Source organism: Sturnus vulgaris, chromosome 15 (genome assembly GCF_052056855.1).
Source record: "Sturnus vulgaris isolate bStuVul1 chromosome 15, bStuVul1.hap1, whole genome shotgun sequence".
NCBI classification, from domain to species: domain Eukaryota; kingdom Metazoa; phylum Chordata; class Aves; order Passeriformes; family Sturnidae; genus Sturnus; species Sturnus vulgaris.
The window spans coordinates 12,293,652-12,316,656 of record NC_142257.1 but is presented as its reverse complement, the minus strand read 5'-3'; positions in this window follow the sequence as shown (position 1 = coordinate 12,316,656).

The window sequence follows — 23,005 nt, the reverse complement described above, 5'->3', positions numbered from 1 at the left end:
CGTGGAGCTAGCGGCCAATTCGGAGAGCGCTAAGCACGAAGTCAAGAAGCGAGACGTGTCCCTGCAATGCGGTGCTAATAGCAGCTTCCTCGCGGCGGGGGCGAGCTCCGGCCACAAGACATTCTCGTCCTGGCAACGGATCTCTGTGAAGGGCGTAGGCGAAAAGCTTTCGTTTTCCATTCGAACTGCGAGAGAGGCAGACTGTTGCACGGAGCTCTGTGAACAAAGGTGCACGCCCTAGGCGGGCTTGGGCAGAAGCAGCGTTCTCGAGCTCTTGGCTGCCGGCGCACTTGTGGTTGTGTGGCGCCCTTGCGGCGGCTTCTGGCCGCCGGCAAGTGAAAGCGGCGCCACGCTTGGGCGAGGGCGGTGAACGAAGCGGCACTAGTCCCGTGCTTGTGTGCACCACGTTACAGGCTACTAGGAGAGGAATGTAGTTGTCTCTCGCTTTCCGTCCCAAGTGCCCTTAGCAGTCGGAAGGAGCAAGCTGAAGCACTGCTGCTTGTGCTGCTCCTTGGTTCCCTTGCAGCCCGCTGTGAAAGCATTGGCGGTCGCTTCTAGGCGCCGAGTTGCTCACAGCACCACGGTAAGTGCCGCGGAGAAGGGAAATCCAGAGTGCAGCGAGGAGCTGGACGTGGCTTACGTGCAGTAAGGAGAAGGTGAACCTAGGCACTGCCTCTTCAATCCGGCCGCCTCTGCTCTGGTAGCAACTTTTGCAAGTCGGCAAAGGGAGCCGCGAGTATGTAGAACGGAGGGCAGCGAGACGCCGAGTGTTATGCGCCCTTTCAGGGCTGCTGCCAGGGGGCTAATTTAAGAACGCTTTTTTCTTCCTCGCGTCCTTCTCGCTTCGCTCTAGCTGCATGCAGTACAGCACAGCGAAGGAGTGAGGACGGGCACTGCCCCAGCTTTTGCCCTGGCGTGCAACGGCTGTGTGCTGCTTTTCCAAGCAGCAAGAACACTGAGAAGTGAAAGCGATTGTGAAGGAGCTCTTTGGCTGCTCGTGTGCTCTTCGCTGCACTGCGCCGCTCGCAAGCGGCTTCGTTCTTCGCCTTCTGCCGTCCGGAGAGAGCTGAACTCCAGCGGTCAGTTTCAGCTCTGCCCAACAGCGTGTTCTCAGTTCTGCGGGCATGCACGCCCTCTTGCCTTGGCTCCGAGTGCAAAGTCGCGAGCCAGCACTCAACTTAGTGCAATGCACCCAGAAAGACGCTCTCGCTCGTCTTTCAAGGAGCGATTCCTAACAGCAGAAGCAGCAGAGGCACAAACTGGATGACGAGAAGGGACCATGTAGAACACGGCTCTGTCCTGGCACGTTTTCGTGTGCGATACTTCCCTCCGGCTCTTCGGTCCTTGCGAAGCTCTATGTACTGCGAGCGCTGCTACTTGCAGCTGAGAAGGACCGTGGAGCTAGCGGCCAATTCGGAGAGCGCTAAGCACGAAGTCAAGAAGCGAGACGTGTCCCTGCAATGCGGTGCTAATAGCAGCTTCCTCGCGGCGGGGGCGAGCTCCGGCCACAAGACATTCTCGTCCTGGCAACGGATCTCTGTGAAGGGCGTAGGCGAAAAGCTTTCGTTTTCCATTCCAACTGCGAGAGAGGCAGACTGTTGCACGGAGCTCTGTGAACAAAGGTGCACGCCCTAGGCGGGCTTGGGCAGAAGCAGCGTTCTCGAGCTCTTGGCTGCCGGCGCACTTGTGGTTGTGTGGCGCCCTTGCGGCGGCTTCTGGCCGCCGGCAAGTGAAAGCGGCGCCACGCTTGGGCGAGGGCGGTGAACGAAGCGGCACTAGTCCCGTGCTTGTGTGCACCACGTTACAGGCTACTAGGAGAGGAATGTAGTTGTCTCTCGCTTTCCGTCCCAAGTGCCCTTAGCAGTCGGAAGGAGCAAGCTGAAGCACTGCTGCTTGTGCTGCTCCTTGGTTCCCTTGCAGCCCGCTGTGAAAGCATTGGCGGTCGCTTCTAGGCGCCGAGTTGCTCACAGCACCACGGTAAGTGCCGCGGAGAAGGGAAATCCAGAGTGCAGCGAGGAGCTGGACGTGGCTTACGTGCAGTAAGGAGAAGGTGAACCTAGGCACTGCCTCTTCAATCCGGCCGCCTCTGCTCTGGTAGCAACTTTTGCAAGTCGGCAAAGGGAGCCGCGAGTATGTAGAACGGAGGGCAGCGAGACGCCGAGTGTTATGCGCCCTTTCAGGGCTGCTGCCAGGGGGCTAATTTAAGAACGCTTTTTTCTTCCTCGCATACTTCTCGCTTCGCCCTAGCTGCATGGAGTACAGCACAGCGAAGGAGTGAGGACGGGCACTGCCCCAGCTTTTACCCTGGCGTGCAACGGCTGTGTGCTGCTTTTCCAAGCAGCAAGAACACTGAGAAGTGAAAGCGATTGTGAAGGAGCTCTTTGGCTGCTCGTGTGCTCTTCGCTGCACTGCGCCGCTCGCAAGCGGCTTCGTTCTTCGCCTTCTGCCGTCCGGAGAGAGCTGAACTCCAGCGGTCAGTTTCAGCTCTGCCCAACAGCGTGTTCTCAGTTCTGCGGGCATGCACGCCATCTTGCCTTGGCTCCGAGTGCAAAGTCGCGAGCCAGCACTCAACTTAGTGCAATGCACCCAGAAAGACGCTCTCGCTCGTCTTTCAAGGAGCGATTCCTAACAGCAGAAGCAGCAGAGGCACAAACTCGATGACGAGAAGGGACCATGTAGAACACGGCTCTGTCCTGGCACGTTTTCGTGTGCGATACTTCCCTCCGGCTCTTCGGTCCTTGCGAAGCTCTATGTACTGCGAGCGCTGCTACTTGCAGCTGAGAAGGACCGTGGAGCTAGCGGCCAATTCGGAGAGCGCTAAGCACGAAGTCAAGAAGCGAGACGTGTGCCTGCAATGCGGTGCTAATAGCAGCTTCCTCGCGGCGGGGGCGAGCTCCGGCCACAAGACATTCTCGTCCTGGCAACGGATCTCTGTGAAGGGCGTAGGCGAAAAGCTTTCGTTTTCCATTCGAACTGCGAGAGAGGCAGACTGTTGCACGGAGCTCTGTGAACAAAGGTGCACGCCCTAGGCGGGCTTGGGCAGAAGCAGCGTTCTCGAGCTCTTGGCTGCCGGCGCACTTGTGGTTGTGTGGCGCCCTTGCGGCGGCTTCTGGCCGCCGGCAAGTGAAAGCGGCGCCACGCTTGGGCGAGGGCGGAGCACGAAGCAGCACTAGTCCCGTGCTTGTGTGTACCACGTTACAGGCTACTAGGAGAGGAAGGTGGTTGACTCTCGCTTGCCTTCCCAAGTGCCCTTAGCAGTCGGAAGGAGCAAGCTGAAGCACTGCTGCTTGTGCTGCTCCTTGGTTCCCTTGCAGCCCGCTGTGAAAGCATTGGCGGTCGCTTCTAGGCGCCGAGTTGCTCACAGCCCCACGGTAAGTGCCGCGGAGAAGGGAAATCCAGAGTGCAGCGAGGAGCTGGACGTGGCTTACGTGCAGTAAGGAGAAGGTGAACCTAGGCACTGCCTCTTCAATCCGGCCGCCTCTGCTCTGGTAGCAACTTTTGCAAATCGGCAAAGGGAGCCGCGAGTATGTAGAACGGAGGGCAGCGAGACGCCGAGTGTTATGCGCCCTTTCAGGGCTGCTGCCAGGGGGCTACTTTAAGAACGCTTTTTTCTTCCTCGCGTCCTTCTCGCTTCGCTCTAGCTGCATGCAGTACAGCACAGCGAAGGAGTGAGGACGGGCACTGCCCCAGCTTTTGCAGTGGCGTGCAACGGCTGTGTGCTGCTTTTCCAAGCAGCAAGAGCACTGAGAAGTGAAAGCGATTGTGAAGGAGCTCTTTGGCTGCTCGTGTGCTCTTCGCTGCACTGCGCCGCTCGCAAGCGGCTTCGTTCTTCGCCTTCTGCCGTCCGGAGAGAGCTGAACTCCAGCGGTCAGTTTCAGCTCTGCCCAACAGCGTATTCTCAGTTCTGCGGGCAAGCACGCCCTGTTGCCTTGGCTCCGAGTGCAAAGTCCCGAGCCAGCACTCGACTCAGTGCAATGCACCCAGAAAGACACTCTCGCTCGTCTTTCAAGGAGCGATTCCTAACAGCAGAAGCAGCAGAGGCACAAACTGGATGACGAGAAGGGACCATGTAGAACACGGCTCTGTCCTGGCACGATTTCGTGTGCGATACCTCCCTCCGGGTCTTCGGTCCTTGCGAAGCTCTATGTACTGCGAGCGCTGCTACTTGCAGCTGAGAAGGACCGTGGAGCTAGCGGCCAATTCGGAGAGCGCTAAGCACGAAGTCAAGAAGCGAGACGTGTCCCTGCAATGCGGTGCTAATAGCAGCTTCCTCGCGGCGGGGGCGAGCTCCGGCCACAAGACATTCTCGTCCTGGCAACGGATCTCTGTGAAGGGCGTAGGCGAAAAGCTTTCGTTTTCCATTCGAACTGCGAGAGAGGCAGACTGTTGCACGGAGCTCTGTGAACAATGGTGCACGCCCTAGGCGGGCTTGGGCAGAAGCAGCGTTCTCGAGCTCTTGGCTGCCGGCGCACTTGTGGTTGTGTGGCGCCCTTGCGGCGGCTTCTGGCTGCCGGCAAGTGAAAGCGGCGCCACGCTTGGGCGAGGGCGGTGAACGAAGCGGCACTAGTCCCGTGCTTGTGTGCACCACGTTACAGGCTACTAGGAAAGGAAGGTAGTTGTCTCTCGCTTGCCTTCCCAAGTGCCCTTAGCAGTCGGAAGGAGCAAGCTGAAGCACTGCTGCTTGTGCTGCTCCTTGGTTCCATTGCAGCCCGCTGTGAAAGCATTGACGGTCACTTCTAGGCGCCGAGTTGCACACAGCCCCACGGTAAGTGCCGCGGAGAAGGGAAATCCAGAGTGCAGCGAGGAGCTGGACGTGGCTTACGTGCAGTAAGGAGAAGGTGAACCTAGGCACTGCCTCTTCAATCCGGCCGCCTCTGCTCTGGTAGCAACTTTTGCAAGTCGGCAAAGGGAGCCGCGAGTATGTAGAACGGAGGGCAGCGAGACGCCGAGTGTTATGCGCCCTTTCAGGGCTGCTGCCAGGGGGCTACTTTAAGAACGCTTTTTTCTTCCTCGAGTCCTTCTCGCTTCGCCCTAGCTGCATGGAGTACAGCACAGCGAAGGAGTGAGGACGGGCACTGCCCCAGCTTTTGCCCTGGCGTGCAACGGCTGTGTGCTGCTTTTCCAGGCAGCAAGAGCACTGAGAAGTGAAAGCGATTGTGAAGGAGCTCTTTGGCTGCTCGTGTGCTCTTCGCTGCACTGCGCCGCTCGCAAGCGGCTTCGTTCTTCGCCTTCTGCCTTCCGGAGAGAGCTGAACTCCAGCGGTCAGTTTCAGTTCTGCCCAACAGCGTGTTCTCAGTTCTGCGAGCAAACACGCCCTGTTGCCTTGGCTCCGAGTGCAAAGTCCCGAGCCAGCACTCGACTCAGTGCAATGCACCCAGAAAGACGCTCTCGCTCGTCTTTCAAGGAGCGATTCCTAACAGCAGAAGCAGCAGAGGCACAAACTGGATGACGAGAAGGGACCATGTAGAACACGGCTCTGTCCTGGCACGTTTTCGTGTGCGATACTTCCCTCCGGCTCTTCGGTCCTTGCGAAGCTCTATGTACTGCGAGCGCTGCTACTTGCAACTGAGAAGGACCGTGGAGCTAGCGGCCAATTCGGAGAGCGCTAAGCACGAAGTCAAGAAGCGAGACGTGTCCCTGCAATGCGGTGCTAATAGCAGCTTCCTCGCGGCGGGGGCGAGCTCCGGCCACAAGACATTCTCGTCCTGGCAACGGATCTCTGTGAAGGGCGTAGGCGAAAAGCTTTCGTTTTCCATTCGAACTGCGAGAGAGGCAGACTGTTGCACGGAGCTCTGTGAACAATGGTGCACGCCCTAGGCGGGCTTGGGCAGAAGCAGCGTTCTCGAGCTCTTGGCTGCCGGCGCACTTGTGGTTGTGTGGCGCCCTTGCGGCGGCTTCTGGCTGCCGGCAAGTGAAAGCGGCGCCACGCTTGGGCGAGGGCGGTGAACGAAGCGGCACTAGTCCCGTGCTTGTGTGCACCACGTTACAGGCTACTAGGAAAGGAAGGTAGTTGTCTCTCGCTTGCCTTCCCAAGTGCCCTTAGCAGTCGGAAGGAGCAAGCTGAAGCACTGCTGCTTGTGCTGCTCCTTGGTTCCATTGCAGCCCGCTGTGAAAGCATTGACGGTCACTTCTAGGCGCCGAGTTGCACACAGCCCCACGGTAAGTGCCGCGGAGAAGGGAAATCCAGAGTGCAGCGAGGAGCTGGACGTGGCTTACGTGCAGTAAGGAGAAGGTGAACCTAGGCACTGCCTCTTCAATCCGGCCGCCTCTGCTCTGGTAGCAACTTTTGCAAGTCGGCAAAGGGAGCCGCGAGTATGTAGAACGGAGGGCAGCGAGACGCCGAGTGTTATGCGCCCTTTCAGGGCTGCTGCCAGGGGGCTACTTTAAGAACGCTTTTTTCTTCCTCGAGTCCTTCTCGCTTCGCCCTAGCTGCATGGAGTACAGCACAGCGAAGGAGTGAGGACGGGCACTGCCCCAGCTTTTGCCCTGGCGTGCAACGGCTGTGTGCTGCTTTTCCAGGCAGCAAGAGCACTGAGAAGTGAAAGCGATTGTGAAGGAGCTCTTTGGCTGCTCGTGTGCTCTTCGCTGCACTGCGCCGCTCGCAAGCGGCTTCGTTCTTCGCCTTCTGCCTTCCGGAGAGAGCTGAACTCCAGCGGTCAGTTTCAGTTCTGCCCAACAGCGTGTTCTCAGTTCTGCGAGCAAACACGCCCTGTTGCCTTGGCTCCGAGTGCAAAGTCCCGAGCCAGCACTCGACTCAGTGCAATGCACCCAGAAAGACGCTCTCGCTCGTCTTTCAAGGAGCGATTCCTAACAGCAGAAGCAGCAGAGGCACAAACTGGATGACGAGAAGGGACCATGTAGAACACGGCTCTGTCCTGGCACGTTTTCGTGTGCGATACTTCCCTCCGGCTCTTCGGTCCTTGCGAAGCTCTATGTACTGCGAGCGCTGCTACTTGCAACTGAGAAGGACCGTGGAGCTAGCGGCCAATTCGGAGAGCGCTAAGCACGAAGTCAAGAAGCGAGACGTGTCCCTGCAATGCGGTGCTAATAGCAGCTTCCTCGCGGCGGGGGCGAGCTCCGGCCACAAGACATTCTCGTCCTGGCAACGGATCTCTGTGAAGGGCGTAGGCGAAAAGCTTTCGTTTTCCATTCGAACTGCGAGAGAGGCAGACTGTTGCACGGAGCTCTGTGAACAATGGTGCACGCCCTAGGCGGGCTTGGGCAGAAGCAGCGTTCTCGAGCTCTTGGCTGCCGGCGCACTTGTGGTTGTGTGGCGCCCTTGCGGCGGCTTCTGGCTGCCGGCAAGTGAAAGCGGCGCCACGCTTGGGCGAGGGCGGTGAACGAAGCGGCACTAGTCCCGTGCTTGTGTGCACCACGTTACAGGCTACTAGGAAAGGAAGGTAGTTGTCTCTCGCTTGCCTTCCCAAGTGCCCTTAGCAGTCGGAAGGAGCAAGCTGAAGCACTGCTGCTTGTGCTGCTCCTTGGTTCCATTGCAGCCCGCTGTGAAAGCATTGACGGTCACTTCTAGGCGCCGAGTTGCACACAGCCCCACGGTAAGTGCCGCGGAGAAGGGAAATCCAGAGTGCAGCGAGGAGCTGGACGTGGCTTACGTGCAGTAAGGAGAAGGTGAACCTAGGCACTGCCTCTTCAATCCGGCCGCCTCTGCTCTGGTAGCAACTTTTGCAAGTCGGCAAAGGGAGCCGCGAGTATGTAGAACGGAGGGCAGCGAGACGCCGAGTGTTATGCGCCCTTTCAGGGCTGCTGCCAGGGGGCTACTTTAAGAACGCTTTTTTCTTCCTCGAGTCCTTCTCGCTTCGCCCTAGCTGCATGGAGTACAGCACAGCGAAGGAGTGAGGACGGGCACTGCCCCAGCTTTTGCCCTGGCGTGCAACGGCTGTGTGCTGCTTTTCCAGGCAGCAAGAGCACTGAGAAGTGAAAGCGATTGTGAAGGAGCTCTTTGGCTGCTCGTGTGCTCTTCGCTGCACTGCGCCGCTCGCAAGCGGCTTCGTTCTTCGCCTTCTGCCTTCCGGAGAGAGCTGAACTCCAGCGGTCAGTTTCAGTTCTGCCCAACAGCGTGTTCTCAGTTCTGCGAGCAAACACGCCCTGTTGCCTTGGCTCCGAGTGCAAAGTCCCGAGCCAGCACTCGACTCAGTGCAATGCACCCAGAAAGACGCTCTCGCTCGTCTTTCAAGGAGCGATTCCTAACAGCAGAAGCAGCAGAGGCACAAACTGGATGACGAGAAGGGACCATGTAGAACACGGCTCTGTCCTGGCACGTTTTCGTGTGCGATACTTCCCTCCGGCTCTTCGGTCCTTGCGAAGCTCTATGTACTGCGAGCGCTGCTACTTGCAACTGAGAAGGACCGTGGAGCTAGCGGCCAATTCGGAGAGCGCTAAGCACGAAGTCAAGAAGCGAGACGTGTCCCTGCAATGCGGTGCTAATAGCAGCTTCCTCGCGGCGGGGGCGAGCTCCGGCCACAAGACATTCTCGTCCTGGCAACGGATCTCTGTGAAGGGCGTAGGCGAAAAGCTTTCGTTTTCCATTCGAACTGCGAGAGAGGCAGACTGTTGCACGGAGCTCTGTGAACAATGGTGCACGCCCTAGGCGGGCTTGGGCAGAAGCAGCGTTCTCGAGCTCTTGGCTGCCGGCGCACTTGTGGTTGTGTGGCGCCCTTGCGGCGGCTTCTGGCCGCCGGCAAGTGAAAGCGGCGCCACGCTTGGGCGAGGGCGGTGAACGAAGCGGCACTAGTCCCGTGCTTGTGTGCACCACGTTACAGGCTACTAGGAGAGGAAGGTGGTTGACTCTCGCTTGCCTTCCCAAGTGCCCTTAGCAGTCGGAAGGAGCAAGCTGAAGCACTGCTGCTTGTGCTGCTCCTTGGTTCCCTTGCAGCCCACTGTGAAAGCATTGGCGGTCGCTTCTAGGCGCCGAGTTGCACACAGCACCACGGTAAGTGCCGCGGAGAAGGGAAATCCAGAGTGCAGCGAGGAGCTGGACGTGGCTTACGTGCAGTAAGGAGAAGGTGAACCTAGGCACTGCCTCTTCAATCCGGCCGCCTCTGCTCTGGTAGCAACTTTTGCAAGTCGGCAAAGGGAGCCGCGAGTATGTAGAACGGAGGGCAGCGAGACGCCGAGTGTTATGCGCCCTTTCAGGGCTGCTGCCAGGGGGCTAATTTAAGAACGCTTTTTTCTTCCTCGCGTCCTCCTCGCTTCGCCCTAGCTGCATGGAGTACAGCACAGCGAAGGAGTGAGGACGGGCACTGCCCCAGCTTTTGCCCTGGCGTGCAACGGCTGTGTGCTGCTTTTCCAAGCAGCAAGAGCACTGAGAAGTGAAAGCGATTGTGAAGGAGCTCTTTGGCTGCTCGTGTGCTCTTCACTGCACTGCGCCGCTCGCAAGCGGCTTCGTTCTTCGCCTTCTGCCGTCCGGAGAGAGCTGAACTCCAGCGGTCAGTTTCAGCTCTGCCCAACAGCGTGTTCTCAGTTCTGCGGGCATGCACGCCCTCTTGCCTTGGCTCCGAGTGCAAAGTCGCGAGCCAGCACTCGACTCAGTGCAATGCACCCAGAAAGACGCTCTCGCTCGTCTTTCAAGGAGCGATTCCTAACAGCAGAAGCAGCAGAGGCACAAACTGGATGACGAGAAGGGACCATGTAGAACACGGCTCTGTCCTGGCACGTTTTCGTGTGCGATACTTCCCTCCGGCTCTTCGGTCCTTGCGAAGCTCTATGTACTGCGAGCGCTGCTACTTGCAACTGAGAAGGACCGTGGAGCTAGCGGCCAATTCGGAGAGCGCTAAGCACGAAGTCAAGAAGCGAGACGTGTCCCTGCAATGCGGTGCTAATAGCAGCTTCCTCGCGGCGGGGGCGAGCTCCGGCCACAAGACATTCTCGTCCTGGCAACGGATCTCTGTGAAGGGCGTAGGCGAAAAGCTTTCGTTTTCCATTCGAACTGCGAGAGAGGCAGACTGTTGCACGGAGCTCTGTGAACAAAGGTGCACGCCCTAGGCGGGCTTGGGCAGAAGCAGCGTTCTCGAGCTCTTGGCTGCCGGCGCACTTGTGGTTGTGTGGCGCCCTTGCGGCGGCTTCTGGCCGCCGGCAAGTGAAAGCGGCGCCACGCTTGGGCGAGGGCGGAGCACGAAGCAGCACTAGTCCCGTGCTTGTGTGTACCACGTTACAGGCTACTAGGAGAGGAAGGTGGTTGACTCTCGCTTGCCTTCCCAAGTGCCCTTAGCAGTCGGAAGGAGCAAGCTGAAGCACTGCTGCTTGTGCTGCTCCTTGGTTCCCTTGCAGCCCGCTGTGAAAGCATTGGCGGTCGCTTCTAGGCGCCGAGTTGCTCACAGCACCACGGTAACTGCCGCGGAGAAGGGAAATCCAGAGTGCAGCGAGGAGCTGGACGTGGCTTACGTGCAGTAAGGAGAAGGTGAACCTAGGCACTGCCTCTTCAATCCGGCCGCCTCTGCTCTGGTAGCAACTTTTGCAAATCGGCAAAGGGAGCCGCGAGTATGTAGAACGGAGGGCAGCGAGACGCCGAGTGTTATGCGCCCTTTCAGGGCTGCTGCCAGGGGTCTACTTTAAGAACGCTTTTTTCTTCCTCGCGTCCTTCTCGCTTCGCTCTAGCTGCATGGAGTACAGCACAGCGAAGGAGTGAGGACGGGCACTGCCCCAGCTTTTGCCCTGGCGTGCAACGGCTGTGTGCTGCTTTTCCAAGCAGCAAGAGCACTGAGAAGTGAAAGCGATTGTGAAGGAGCTCTTTGGCTGCTCGTGTGCTCTTCGCTGCACTGCGCCGCTCGCAAGCGGCTTCGTTCTTCGCCTTCTGCCGTCCGGAGAGAGCTGAACTCCAGCGGTCAGTTTCAGCTCTGCCCAACAGCGTGTTCTCAGTTCTGCGGGCATGCACGCCCTGTTGCCTTGGCTCCGAGTGCAAAGTCCCGAGCCAGCACTCGACTCAGTGCAATGCACCCAGAAAGACACTCTCGCTCGTCTTTCAAGGAGCGATTCCTAACAGCAGAAGCAGCAGAGGCACAAACTGGATGACGAGAAGGGACCATGTAGAACACGGCTCTGTCCTGGCACGATTTCGTGTGCGATACCTCCCTCCGGGTCTTCGGTCCTTGCGAAGCTCTATGTACTGCGAGCGCTGCTACTTGCAGCTGAGAAGGACCGTGGAGCTAGCGGCCAATTCGGAGAGCACTAAGCACGAAGTCAAGAAGCGAGACGTGTCCCTGCAATGCGGTGCTAATAGCAGCTTCCTCGCGGCGGGGGCGAGCTCCGGCCACAAGACATTCTCGTCCTGGCAACGGATCTCTGTGAAGGGCGTAGGCGAAAAGCTTTCGTTTTCCATTCGAACTGCGAGAGAGGCAGACTGTTGCACGGAGCTCTGTGAACAAAGGTGCACGCCCTAGGCGGGCTTGGGCAGAAGCAGCGTTCTCGAGCTCTTGGCTGCCGGCGCACTTGTGGTTGTGTGGCGCCCTTGCGGCGGCTTCTGGCCGCCGGCAAGTGAAAGCGGCGCCACGCTTGGGCGAGGGCGGTGAACGAAGCGGCACTAGTCCCGTGCTTGTGTGCACCACGTTACAGGCTACTAGGAGAGGAATGTAGTTGTCTCTCGCTTTCCGTCCCAAGTGCCCTTAGCAGTCGGAAGGAGCAAGCTGAAGCACTGCTGCTTGTGCTGCTCCTTGGTTCCCTTGCAGCCCGCTGTGAAAGCATTGGCGGTCGCTTCTAGGCGCCGAGTTGCTCACAGCACCACGGTAAGTGCCGCGGAGAAGGGAAATCCAGAGTGCAGCGAGGAGCTGGACGTGGCTTACGTGCAGTAAGGAGAAGGTGAACCTAGGCACTGCCTCTTCAATCCGGCCGCCTCTGCTCTGGTAGCAACTTTTGCAAGTCGGCAAAGGGAGCCGCGAGTATGTAGAACGGAGGGCAGCGAGACGCCGAGTGTTATGCGCCCTTTCAGGGCTGCTGCCAGGGGGCTACTTTAAGAACGCTTTTTTCTTCCTCGCGTCCTTCTCGCTTCGCTTTAGCTGCAAGGAGTACAGCACAGCGAAGGAGTGAGGACGGGCACTGCCCCAGCTTTTGCCCTGGCGTGCAACGGCTGTGTGCTGCTTTTCCAAGCAGCAAGAGCACTGAGAAGTGAAAGCGATTGTGAAGGAGCTCTTTGGCTGCTCGTGTGCTCTTCGCTGCACTGCGCCGCTCGCAAGCGGCTTCGTTCTTCGCCTTCTGCCGTCCGGAGAGAGCTGAACTCCAGCGGTCAGTTTCAGCTCTGCCCAACAGCGTGTTCTCAGTTCTGCGGGCAAGCACGCCCTCTTGCCTTGGCTCCGAGTGCAAAGTCCCGAGCCAGCACTCGACTCAGTGCAATGCACCCAGAAAGACGCTCTCGCTCGTCTTTCAAGGAGCGATTCCTAACAGCAGAAGCAGCAGAGGCACAAACTGGATGACGAGAAGGGACCATGTAGAACACGGCTCTGTCCTGGCACGTTTTCGTGTGCGATACTTCCCTCCGGCTCTTCGGTCCTTGCGAAGCTCTATGTACTGCGAGCGCTGCTACTTGCAGCTGAGAAGGACCGTGGAGCTAGCGGCCAATTCGGAGAGCGCTAAGCACGAAGTCAAGAAGCGAGACGTGTCCCTGCAATGCGGTGCTAATAGCAGCTTCCTCGCGGCGGGGGCGAGCTCCGGCCACAAGACATTCTCGTCCTGGCAACGGATCTCTGTGAAGGGCGTAGGCGAAAAGCTTTCGTTTTCCATTCGAACTGCGAGAGAGGCAGACTGTTGCACGGAGCTCTGTGAACAAAGGTGCACGCCCTAGGCGGGCTTGGGCAGAAGCAGCGTTCTCGAGCTCTTGGCTGCCGGCGCACTTGTGGTTGTGTGGCGCCCTTGCGGCGGCTTCTGGCCGCCGGCAAGTGAAAGCGGCGCCACGCTTGGGCGAGGGCGGAGCACGAAGCAGCACTAGTCCCGTGCTTGTGTGTACCACGTTACAGGCTACTAGGAGAGGAAGGTGGTTGACTCTCGCTTGCCTTCCCAAGTGCCCTTAGCAGTCGGAAGGAGCAAGCTGAAGCACTGCTGCTTGTGCTGCTCCTTGGTTCCCTTGCAGCCCGCTGTGAAAGCATTGGCGGTCGCTTCTAGGCGCCGAGTTGCTCACAGCACCACGGTAAGTGCCGCGGAGAAGGGAAATCCAGAGTGCAGCGAGGAGCTGGACGTGGCTTACGTGCAGTAAGGAGAAGGTGAACCTAGGCACTGCCTCTTCAATCCGGCCGCCTCTGCTCTGGTAGCAACTTTTGCAAATCGGCAAAGGGAGCCGCGAGTATGTAGAACGGAGGGCAGCGAGACGCCGAGTGTTATGCGCCCTTTCAGGGCTGCTGCCAGGGGGCTACTTTAAGAACGCTTTTTTCTTCCTCGCGTCCTTCTCGCTTCGCTCTAGCTGCATGGAGTACAGCACAGCGAAGGAGTGAGGACGGGCACTGCCCCAGCTTTTGCCCTGGCGTGCAACGGCTGTGTGCTGCTTTTCCAAGCAGCAAGAGCACTGAGAAGTGAAAGCGATTGTGAAGGAGCTCTTTGGCTGCTCGTGTGCTCTTCGCTGCACTGCGCCGCTCGCAAGCGGCTTCGTTCTTCGCCTTCTGCCGTCCGGAGAGAGCTGAACTCCAGCGGTCAGTTTCAGCTCTGCCCAACAGCGTGTTCTCAGTTCTGCGGGCATGCACGCCCTCTTGCCTTGGCTCCGAGTGCAAAGTCCCGAGCCAGCACTCGACTCAGTGCAATGCACCCAGAAAGACACTCTCGCTCGTCTTTCAAGGAGCGATTCCTAACAGCAGAAGCAGCAGAGGCACAAACTGGATGACGAGAAGGGACCATGTAGAACACGGCTCTGTCCTGGCACGATTTCGTGTGCGATACCTCCCTCCGGGTCTTCGGTCCTTGCGAAGCTCTATGTACTGCGAGCGCTGCTACTTGCAGCTGAGAAGGACCGTGGAGCTAGCGGCCAATTCGGAGAGCGCTAAGCACGAAGTCAAGAAGCGAGACGTGTCCCTGCAATGCGGTGCTAATAGCAGCTTCCTCGCGGCGGGGGCGAGCTCCGGCCACAAGACATTCTCGTCCTGGCAACGGATCTCTGTGAAGGGCGTAGGCGAAAAGCTTTCGTTTTCCATTCGAACTGCGAGAGAGGCAGACTGTTGCACGGAGCTCTGTGAACAAAGGTGCACGCCCTAGGCGGGCTTGGGCAGAAGCAGCGTTCTCGAGCTCTTGGCTGCCGGCGCACTTGTGGTTGTGTGGCGCCCTTGCGGCGGCTTCTGGCCGCCGGCAAGTGAAAGCGGCGCCACGCTTGGGCGAGGGCGGTGAACGAAGCGGCACTAGTCCCGTGCTTGTGTGCACCACGTTACAGGCTACTAGGAGAGGAATGTAGTTGTCTCTCGCTTTCCGTCCCAAGTGCCCTTAGCAGTCGGAAGGAGCAAGCTGAAGCACTGCTGCTTGTGCTGCTCCTTGGTTCCCTTGCAGCCCGCTGTGAAAGCATTGGCGGTCGCTTCTAGGCGCCGAGTTGCTCACAGCACCACGGTAAGTGCCGCGGAGAAGGGAAATCCAGAGTGCAGCGAGGAGCTGGACGTGGCTTACGTGCAGTAAGGAGAAGGTGAACCTAGGCACTGCCTCTTCAATCCGGCCGCCTCTGCTCTGGTAGCAACTTTTGCAAGTCGGCAAAGGGAGCCGCGAGTATGTAGAACGGAGGGCAGCGAGACGCCGAGTGTTATGCGCCCTTTCAGGGCTGCTGCCAGGGGGCTACTTTAAGAACGCTTTTTTCTTCCTCGCGTCCTTCTCGCTTCGCTCTAGCTGCATGCAGTACAGCACAGCGAAGGAGTGAGGACGGGCACTGCCCCAGCTTTTGCCCTGGCGTGCAACGGCTGTGTGCTGCTTTTCCAAGCAGCAAGAACACTGAGAAGTGAAAGCGATTGTGAAGGAGCTCTTTGGCTGCTCGTGTGCTCTTCGCTGCACTGCGCCGCTCGCAAGCGGCTTCGTTCTTCGCCTTCTGCCGTCCGGAGAGAGCTGAACTCCAGCGGTCAGTTTCAGCTCTGCCCAACAGCGTGTTCTCAGTTCTGCGGGCATGCACGCCATCTTGCCTTGGCTCCGAGTGCAAAGTCGCGAGCCAGCACTCAACTTAGTGCAATGCACCCAGAAAGACGCTCTCGCTCGTCTTTCAAGGAGCGATTCCTAACAGCAGAAGCAGCAGAGGCACAAACTCGATGACGAGAAGGGACCATGTAGAACACGGCTCTGTCCTGGCACGTTTTCGTGTGCGATACTTCCCTCCGGGTCTTCGGTCCTTGCGAAGCTCTATGTACTGCGAGCGCTGCTACTTGCAGCTGAGAAGGACCGTGGAGCTAGCGGCCAATTCGGAGAGCGCTAAGCACGAAGTCAAGAAGCGAGACGTGTGCCTGCAATGCGGTGCTAATAGCAGCTTCCTCGCGGCGGGGGCGAGCTCCGGCCACAAGACATTCTCGTCCTGGCAACGGATCTCTGTGAAGGGCGTAGGCGAAAAGCTTTCGTTTTCCATTCGAACTGCGAGAGAGGCAGACTGTTGCACGGAGCTCTGTGAACAAAGGTGCACGCCCTAGGCGGGCTTGGGCAGAAGCAGCGTTCTCGAGCTCTTGGCTGCCGGCGCACTTGTGGTTGTGTGGCGCCCTTGCGGCGGCTTCTGGCCGCCGGCAAGTGAAAGCGGCGCCACGCTTGGGCGAGGGCGGAGCACGAAGCAGCACTAGTCCCGTGCTTGTGTGTACCACGTTACAGGCTACTAGGAGAGGAAGGTGGTTGACTCTCGCTTGCCTTCCCAAGTGCCCTTAGCAGTCGGAAGGAGCAAGCTGAAGCACTGCTGCTTGTGCTGCTCCTTGGTTCCCTTGCAGCCCGCTGTGAAAGCATTGGCGGTCGCTTCTAGGCGCCGAGTTGCTCACAGCCCCACGGTAAGTGCCGCGGAGAAGGGAAATCCAGAGTGCAGCGAGGAGCTGGACGTGGCTTACGTGCAGTAAGGAGAAGGTGAACCTAGGCACTGCCTCTTCAATCCGGCCGCCTCTGCTCTGGTAGCAACTTTTGCAAATCGGCAAAGGGAGCCGCGAGTATGTAGAACGGAGGGCAGCGAGACGCCGAGTGTTATGCGCCCTTTCAGGGCTGCTGCCAGGGGGCTACTTTAAGAACGCTTTTTTCTTCCTCGCGTCCTTCTCGCTTCGCTCTAGCTGCATGGAGTACAGCACAGCGAAGGAGTGAGGACGGGCACTGCCCCAGCTTTTGCAGTGGCGTGCAACGGCTCTGTGCTGCTTTTCCAAGCAGCAAGAACACTGAGAAGTGAAAGCGATTGTGAAGGAGCTCTTTGGCTGCTCGTGTGCTCTTCGCTGCACTGCGCCGCTCGCAAGCGGCTTCGTTCTTCGCCTTCTGCCGTCCGGAGAGAGCTGAACTCCAGCGGTCAGTTTCAGCTCTGCCCAACAGCGTATTCTCAGTTCTGCGGGCAAGCACGCCCTGTTGCCTTGGCTCCGAGTGCAAAGTCCCGAGCCAGCACTCGACTCAGTGCAATGCACCCAGAAAGACACTCTCGCTCGTCTTTCAAGGAGCGATTCCTAACAGCAGAAGCAGCAGAGGCACAAACTGGATGACGAGAAGGGACCATGTAGAACACGGCTCTGTCCTGGCACGATTTCGTGTGCGATACCTCCCTCCGGGTCTTCGGTCCTTGCGAAGCTCTATGTACTGCGAGCGCTGCTACTTGCAGCTGAGAAGGACCGTGGAGCTAGCGGCCAATTCGGAGAGCGCTAAGCACGAAGTCAAGAAGCGAGACGTGTCCCTGCAATGCGGTGCTAATAGCAGCTTCCTCGCGGCGGGGGCGAGCTCCGGCCACAAGACATTCTCGTCCTGGCAACGGATCTCTGTGAAGGGCGTAGGCGAAAAGCTTTCGTTTTCCATTCGAACTGCGAGAGAGGCAGACTGTTGCACGGAGCTCTGTGAACAAAGGTGCACGCCCTAGGCGGGCTTGGGCAGAAGCAGCGTTCTCGAGCTCTTGGCTGCCGGCGCACTTGTGGTTGTGTGGCGCCCTTGCGGCGGCTTCTGGCCGCCGGCAAGTGAAAGCGGCGCCACGCTTGGGCGAGGGCGGTGAACGAAGCGGCACTAGTCCCGTGCTTGTGTGCACCACGTTACAGGCTACTAGGAGAGGAATGTAGTTGTCTCTCGCTTTCCGTCCCAAGTGCCCTTAGCAGTCGGAAGGAGCAAGCTGAAGCACTGCTGCTTGTGCTGCTCCTTGGTTCCCTTGCAGCCCGCTGTGAAAGCATTGGCGGTCGCTTCTAGGCGCCGAGTTGCTCACAGCACCACGGTAAGTGCCGCGGAGAAGGGAAATCCAGAGTGCAGCGAGGAGCTGGACGTGGCTTACGTGCAGTAAGGAGAAGGTGAACCTAGGCACTGCCTCTTCAATCCGGCCGCCTCTGCTCTGGTAGCAACTTTTGCAAGTCGGCAAAGGGAGCCGCGAGTATGTAGAACGGAGGGCAGCGAGACGCCGAGTGTTATGCGCCCTTTCAGGGCTGCTGCCAGGGGGCTAATTTAAGAACGCTTTTTTCTTCCTCGCGTCCTTCTCGCTTCGCTCTAGCTGCATGCAGTACAGCACAGCGAAGGAGTGAGGACGGGCACTGCCCCAGCTTTTGCCCTGGCGTGCAACGGCTGTGTGCTGCTTTTCCAAGCAGCAAGAACACTGAGAAGTGAAAGCGATTGTGAAGGAGCTCTTTGGCTGCTCGTGTGCTCTTCGCTGCACTGCGCCGCTCGCAAGCGGCTTCGTTCTTCGCCTTCTGCCGTCCGGAGAGAGCTGAACTCCAGCGGTCAGTTTCAGCTCTGCCCAACAGCGTGTTCTCAGTTCTGCGGGCATGCACGCCCTCTTGCCTTGGCTCCGAGTGCAAAGTCGCGAGCCAGCACTCAACTTAGTGCAATGCACCCAGAAAGACGCTCTCGCTCGTCTTTCAAGGAGCGATTCCTAACAGCAGAAGCAGCAGAGGCACAAACTGGATGACGAGAAGGGACCATGTAGAACACGGCTCTGTCCTGGCACGTTTTCGTGTGCGATACTTCCCTCCGGCTCTTCGGTCCTTGCGAAGCTCTATGTACTGCGAGCGCTGCTACTTGCAGCTGAGAAGGACCGTGGAGCTAGCGGCCAATTCGGAGAGCGCTAAGCACGAAGTCAAGAAGCGAGACGTGTCCCTGCAATGCGGTGCTAATAGCAGCTTCCTCGCGGCGGGGGCGAGCTCCGGCCACAAGACATTCTCGTCCTGGCAACGGATCTCTGTGAAGGGCGTAGGCGAAAAGCTTTCGTTTTCCATTCCAACTGCGAGAGAGGCAGACTGTTGCACGGAGCTCTGTGAACAAAGGTGCACGCCCTAGGCGGGCTTGGGCAGAAGCAGCGTTCTCGAGCTCTTGGCTGCCGGCGCACTTGTGGTTGTGTGGCGCCCTTGCGGCGGCTTCTGGCCGCCGGCAAGTGAAAGCGGCGCCACGCTTGGGCGAGGGCGGTGAACGAAGCGGCACTAGTCCCGTGCTTGTGTGCACCACGTTACAGGCTACTAGGAGAGGAATGTAGTTGTCTCTCGCTTTCCGTCCCAAGTGCCCTTAGCAGTCGGAAGGAGCAAGCTGAAGCACTGCTGCTTGTGCTGCTCCTTGGTTCCCTTGCAGCCCGCTGTGAAAGCATTGGCGGTCGCTTCTAGGCGCCGAGTTGCTCACAGCACCACGGTAAGTGCCGCGGAGAAGGGAAATCCAGAGTGCAGCGAGGAGCTGGACGTGGCTTACGTGCAGTAAGGAGAAGGTGAACCTAGGCACTGCCTCTTCAATCCGGCCGCCTCTGCTCTGGTAGCAACTTTTGCAAGTCGGCAAAGGGAGCCGCGAGTATGTAGAACGGAGGGCAGCGAGACGCCGAGTGTTATGCGCCCTTTCAGGGCTGCTGCCAGGGGGCTAATTTAAGAACGCTTTTTTCTTCCTCGCATACTTCTCGCTTCGCCCTAGCTGCATGGAGTACAGCACAGCGAAGGAGTGAGGACGGGCACTGCCCCAGCTTTTACCCTGGCGTGCAACGGCTGTGTGCTGCTTTTCCAAGCAGCAAGAACACTGAGAAGTGAAAGCGATTGTGAAGGAGCTCTTTGGCTGCTCGTGTGCTCTTCGCTGCACTGCGCCGCTCGCAAGCGGCTTCGTTCTTCGCCTTCTGCCGTCCGGAGAGAGCTGAACTCCAGCGGTCAGTTTCAGCTCTGCCCAACAGCGTGTTCTCAGTTCTGCGGGCATGCACGCCATCTTGCCTTGGCTCCGAGTGCAAAGTCGCGAGCCAGCACTCAACTTAGTGCAATGCACCCAGAAAGACGCTCTCGCTCGTCTTTCAAGGAGCGATTCCTAACAGCAGAAGCAGCAGAGGCACAAACTCGATGACGAGAAGGGACCATGTAGAACACGGCTCTGTCCTGGCACGTTTTCGTGTGCGATACTTCCCTCCGGCTCTTCGGTCCTTGCGAAGCTCTATGTACTGCGAGCGCTGCTACTTGCAGCTGAGAAGGACCGTGGAGCTAGCGGCCAATTCGGAGAGCGCTAAGCACGAAGTCAAGAAGCGAGACGTGTGCCTGCAATGCGGTGCTAATAGCAGCTTCCTCGCGGCGGGGGCGAGCTCCGGCCACAAGACATTCTCGTCCTGGCAACGGATCTCTGTGAAGGGCGTAGGCGAAAAGCTTTCGTTTTCCATTCGAACTGCGAGAGAGGCAGACTGTTGCACGGAGCTCTGTGAACAAAGGTGCACGCCCTAGGCGGGCTTGGGCAGAAGCAGCGTTCTCGAGCTCTTGGCTGCCGGCGCACTTGTGGTTGTGTGGCGCCCTTGCGGCGGCTTCTGGCCGCCGGCAAGTGAAAGCGGCGCCACGCTTGGGCGAGGGCGGAGCACGAAGCAGCACTAGTCCCGTGCTTGTGTGTACCACGTTACAGGCTACTAGGAGAGGAAGGTGGTTGACTCTCGCTTGCCTTCCCAAGTGCCCTTAGCAGTCGGAAGGAGCAAGCTGAAGCACTGCTGCTTGTGCTGCTCCTTGGTTCCCTTGCAGCCCGCTGTGAAAGCATTGGCGGTCGCTTCTAGGCGCCGAGTTGCTCACAGCCCCACGGTAAGTGCCGCGGAGAAGGGAAATCCAGAGTGCAGCGAGGAGCTGGACGTGGCTTACGTGCAGTAAGGAGAAGGTGAACCTAGGCACTGCCTCTTCAATCCGGCCGCCTCTGCTCTGGTAGCAACTTTTGCAAATCGGCAAAGGGAGCCGCGAGTATGTAGAACGGAGGGCAGCGAGACGCCGAGTGTTATGCGCCCTTTCAGGGCTGCTGCCAGGGGGCTACTTTAAGAACGCTTTTTTCTTCCTCGCGTCCTTCTCGCTTCGCTCTAGCTGCATGCAGTACAGCACAGCGAAGGAGTGAGGACGGGCACTGCCCCAGCTTTTGCAGTGGCGTGCAACGGCTGTGTGCTGCTTTTCCAAGCAGCAAGAGCACTGAGAAGTGAAAGCGATTGTGAAGGAGCTCTTTGGCTGCTCGTGTGCTCTTCGCTGCACTGCGCCGCTCGCAAGCGGCTTCGTTCTTCGCCTTCTGCCGTCCGGAGAGAGCTGAACTCCAGCGGTCAGTTTCAGCTCTGCCCAACAGCGTATTCTCAGTTCTGCGGGCAAGCACGCCCTGTTGCCTTGGCTCCGAGTGCAAAGTCCCGAGCCAGCACTCGACTCAGTGCAATGCACCCAGAAAGACACTCTCGCTCGTCTTTCAAGGAGCGATTCCTAACAGCAGAAGCAGCAGAGGCACAAACTGGATGACGAGAAGGGACCATGTAGAACACGGCTCTGTCCTGGCACGATTTCGTGTGCGATACCTCCCTCCGGGTCTTCGGTCCTTGCGAAGCTCTATGTACTGCGAGCGCTGCTACTTGCAGCTGAGAAGGACCGTGGAGCTAGCGGCCAATTCGGAGAGCGCTAAGCACGAAGTCAAGAAGCGAGACGTGTCCCTGCAATGCGGTGCTAATAGCAGCTTCCTCGCGGCGGGGGCGAGCTCCGGCCACAAGACATTCTCGTCCTGGCAACGGATCTCTGTGAAGGGCGTAGGCGAAAAGCTTTCGTTTTCCATTCGAACTGCGAGAGAGGCAGACTGTTGCACGGAGCTCTGTGAACAATGGTGCACGCCCTAGGCGGGCTTGGGCAGAAGCAGCGTTCTCGAGCTCTTGGCTGCCGGCGCACTTGTGGTTGTGTGGCGCCCTTGCGGCGGCTTCTGGCTGCCGGCAAGTGAAAGCGGCGCCACGCTTGGGCGAGGGCGGTGAACGAAGCGGCACTAGTCCCGTGCTTGTGTGCACCACGTTACAGGCTACTAGGAAAGGAAGGTAGTTGTCTCTCGCTTGCCTTCCCAAGTGCCCTTAGCAGTCGGAAGGAGCAAGCTGAAGCACTGCTGCTTGTGCTGCTCCTTGGTTCCATTGCAGCCCGCTGTGAAAGCATTGACGGTCACTTCTAGGCGCCGAGTTGCACACAGCCCCACGGTAAGTGCCGCGGAGAAGGGAAATCCAGAGTGCAGCGAGGAGCTGGACGTGGCTTACGTGCAGTAAGGAGAAGGTGAACCTAGGCACTGCCTCTTCAATCCGGCCGCCTCTGCTCTGGTAGCAACTTTTGCAAGTCGGCAAAGGGAGCCGCGAGTATGTAGAACGGAGGGCAGCGAGACGCCGAGTGTTATGCGCCCTTTCAGGGCTGCTGCCAGGGGGCTACTTTAAGAACGCTTTTTTCTTCCTCGAGTCCTTCTCGCTTCGCCCTAGCTGCATGGAGTACAGCACAGCGAAGGAGTGAGGACGGGCACTGCCCCAGCTTTTGCCCTGGCGTGCAACGGCTGTGTGCTGCTTTTCCAGGCAGCAAGAGCACTGAGAAGTGAAAGCGATTGTGAAGGAGCTCTTTGGCTGCTCGTGTGCTCTTCGCTGCACTGCGCCGCTCGCAAGCGGCTTCGTTCTTCGCCTTCTGCCTTCCGGAGAGAGCTGAACTCCAGCGGTCAGTTTCAGTTCTGCCCAACAGCGTGTTCTCAGTTCTGCGAGCAAACACGCCCTGTTGCCTTGGCTCCGAGTGCAAAGTCCCGAGCCAGCACTCGACTCAGTGCAATGCACCCAGAAAGACGCTCTCGCTCGTCTTTCAAGGAGCGATTCCTAACAGCAGAAGCAGCAGAGGCACAAACTGGATGACGAGAAGGGACCATGTAGAACACGGCTCTGTCCTGGCACGTTTTCGTGTGCGATACTTCCCTCCGGCTCTTCGGTCCTTGCGAAGCTCTATGTACTGCGAGCGCTGCTACTTGCAACTGAGAAGGACCGTGGAGCTAGCGGCCAATTCGGAGAGCGCTAAGCACGAAGTCAAGAAGCGAGACGTGTCCCTGCAATGCGGTGCTAATAGCAGCTTCCTCGCGGCGGGGGCGAGCTCCGGCCACAAGACATTCTCGTCCTGGCAACGGATCTCTGTGAAGGGCGTAGGCGAAAAGCTTTCGTTTTCCATTCGAACTGCGAGAGAGGCAGACTGTTGCACGGAGCTCTGTGAACAATGGTGCACGCCCTAGGCGGGCTTGGGCAGAAGCAGCGTTCTCGAGCTCTTGGCTGCCGGCGCACTTGTGGTTGTGTGGCGCCCTTGCGGCGGCTTCTGGCTGCCGGCAAGTGAAAGCGGCGCCACGCTTGGGCGAGGGCGGTGAACGAAGCGGCACTAGTCCCGTGCTTGTGTGCACCACGTTACAGGCTACTAGGAAAGGAAGGTAGTTGTCTCTCGCTTGCCTTCCCAAGTGCCCTTAGCAGTCGGAAGGAGCAAGCTGAAGCACTGCTGCTTGTGCTGCTCCTTGGTTCCATTGCAGCCCGCTGTGAAAGCATTGACGGTCACTTCTAGGCGCCGAGTTGCACACAGCCCCACGGTAAGTGCCGCGGAGAAGGGAAATCCAGAGTGCAGCGAGGAGCTGGACGTGGCTTACGTGCAGTAAGGAGAAGGTGAACCTAGGCACTGCCTCTTCAATCCGGCCGCCTCTGCTCTGG